The sequence below is a fragment of the Adiantum capillus-veneris genome, chromosome 13 (assembly GCF_014529385.1).
Source record: "Adiantum capillus-veneris isolate H3 chromosome 13, ASM1452938v2, whole genome shotgun sequence".
Lineage (NCBI taxonomy): Eukaryota > Viridiplantae > Streptophyta > Polypodiopsida > Polypodiales > Pteridaceae > Adiantum > Adiantum capillus-veneris.
In genome coordinates, this window is record NC_140943.1 from 88,042,604 (window position 1) to 88,045,719 (window position 3,116).

At 35.0% G+C, this 3,116-nt stretch overlaps 1 pseudogene; it reads right to left on the reverse strand.

Annotated features, from left to right (window-relative positions):
• Positions 1-775: 775 nt before the first annotated feature.
• LOC147444407 (uncharacterized) lies at positions 776-1,994 on the reverse strand (annotated as a pseudogene).
• Positions 1,995-3,116: the final 1,122 nt, after the last annotated feature.

Below are 3,116 nucleotides of genomic sequence, written 5' to 3' on the forward strand. Positions count from 1 at the left end.
CCAAGGGCAATATGGCATTATGTCCAAATACCTTGTTTAATGGTGTTGTACCTATTGATTTTTAAGTATGCCATTCTATAAGCCTTGATTCATTTACTATTTTGGTAAGCACTATACACAAAATTTTATTTCTACTTTTGGTTGGTCCATTGATGACCTCTTGACTGACCATCATGTGATTGCTTGATTATAGGTTTATAGTCACTCTCTACTGTTGTGGACATTCTTAATTGCCCATCTTTTCCCCCATTGATGACCTCTTGATTGACCATCATGTGATTGCTTGAGTATAGGTATATAGTCACTCTCTATTGTTGTGCACATTCTCATTTGACCATCTTGTCCCCTTTTGTAGAGGTGATTGAAAATCAACTCATATTTTCATGTTTCAATGTCAATGGATTTCCTTCATGATTTTCTCATTCTCTCTGAGAAGGTTCTAGTATTCAAGTATTTGATAATGTAGTTGCTCCACTTTGGTGCTACTATAATGTTGGGGTTCAACAACACAATAATATCTCTCTCACACATGCTCTCAAACCGAGAATAGATACTCAGTCCATGATCAGACTCAGCAAAAGACACATTCAAATAACTTTACATTCAGCAAATAGAACATAGAGAAAACATCAGACAGAGCAAAGAACACCATGGCTAAATCTTCTCTCTCATTCCCTACTCAGAACTCGTCCCAATACAAGTACCAATTGATGGTTATAAATGTCCAACCCAAAAATGTTATTGGCATAAAATATTAGACTCAGCAAAATCCAACCTAGCAAAAATCTGACTCAGCAAATATTCTGACCCGACAATGTTTTGACTCAACAAATAATCTGACTCGGCAAACATCAGACTCATCAATAATCAGAGTCAGCAAATAATCAGACTTAGCAAATATATGGCTGACCAAATATCAGACTCAGTAATATTCAGAGTAAGCAATATTCAGAGTTAGCATTCCAACTTGAGACCCAACAATATTCAGACTCAGCATATAATATCCAATCAATACATGGGATGCCCCGATGGTGTATTTCATAAAAATCCAACCCGGATCCACACATCCCTTGTTCAAAGTCAAATGCCTTATCATATTTTCCAAAAAATCCCTAGTTACTATATAGCATAAAGTATAGTGCCTGGAACCTAATCCAAGATATACGAATACACCATACAACACTATGACTAACCCAATGCTAGGATCTTCATATGAAGCAAAGTGTATTGCCTGGTACTTAAACCAAGGTACACAAAATACATCATACAGAGAAACTAAATATCGCCCAAACATTCCCCAAAGGATTATATCACATGAGAGCTCATAGAAAATAAACTTATGAAACCAAAGCTGAATAAGTATGTCCATTCTCCAAGAGCATGAAGTAAACATTAGCAGAATCAGCCTCTGCAACCTCTGAAACATGAGAATCTGACTCTGAAAATTAGGTTTTTGCAATTTAGGCACCAAACCTTGGATATCCTCTTGTATCTTCAAACCTCCTTGAATTTGAAAATTCGCATATTCAACCTTCAACAACATGTGCATAAAGACATAATGCTCCCAACATCCAAATAAAACATGATCCATAAATATTTGTTCTTCAAAATCAAGAAGTTTAGGTAAATCTGAGACAAAACAATTGTTTCCATATAAAACAATCATTCCACTCATCAAACTCTGTAATTGTTTTATGAAAAACATCCAAAATATCATATCCCTTTGATTTCCACTTGACTTTTTTGCAAAATCAGGGAAAAACCCCTCTTTTCCTGATCATCAATCTGCAAAGTCTGATTTAAACAATATGAAATATGGATCACTGAGTCATCAGTGCAACATCTTGCATGTGAAAATTCTAATTTGCAACTTTTACATTGAGAAAATCAGCAATATGCACTTCAGACATAGAAATTTTATCTCAAAAATCTCCAAAATTTTGAATATCTACAACTTTTGATTTTAGGAATAAGCTCATACAACTGGTATGCATCTCCAAAACCGACTTTAGCCACCAAATTGAAGCAAATAACACTTCCAACAAATCAGATTTCACCTGATAATGACCTAGAATTTGTTCAAGATGAAAAAACCTCTTTGCAACCATCAAGCAATGCTTCTTCAGCATTTGCAACATCTTAGGACATTGATACTTTGCTTCAAAATCTGATTTAAGGCTCCAAAAACCCACTTTCTTTATTTTGCAAATTCAAGAACAATTAATCTGATCTTGCTTTGGTTCAATCTGAATTGATTTATAGCTATAAAACAGAGTATTAGCATCATCTTCACACAAATTTTGTAGACCTACATGAGTTTGCTCAAGTACCTCCTCAAAAAATCAGAAAAATCTGAGTTTGGATGTAAAACAAATAAATGAATAAAGTCCTCCTCAATTTGAGCACTTTTAAGATCATTTTCAGTTGCGAGGAACTCCATAAACGCTTCAAAAAAATTTGAATCAATTCCTTGCATCTCAACTTACTCTTGTTTGCATTCAGGAAAATATGCCCGATCTTCCATTTCAGAGAAATAAGCTTCAAAATCAGCGAACATAACTTCATTTGGCTTACTATCTTGACCTTGCATTGCAAAATAAAGAAAAAATCCAAAAAGAATGGATTTTTTAACATCAAGGTATTCCAATCCTCCTTCCTAAATTTCAGTTTGAGTTGTTTTGCTTGCTAAAAATTCATATTTTTGCTTTTTTGATGAAAGTGTATTAGTTTTACACACATTCAATGCATCATTGAGGTTGCAAAATTGAAGAATTCTCTCTTTTGGGTGGTTGCTTGATTTTGGTGTAGGGGTTTCTATGGTATTTTGGTGGCTCCTTCGGCTCACACCCATGTGCACTCCCTCTCCCTTAATCATGAACACTCCCATTGGATACCTCCATTCCTCTTCATCATCATCACTACTCTCATTAAACCCAAACTCCTCTTCAAGTTTCCATGTCAAATGCAAACATGCCTAACGTTTGATTCCCTTCTTGGTAGAACAAGATTTCAGTCTTCTACCCTTGTGTTCAAAAAGATACTCCAATGCATCTTCAAGTAGACATTCCAAATCATCTAACTTCTCCTTGGCTACATGAAACTTCCCCCTTGATGAT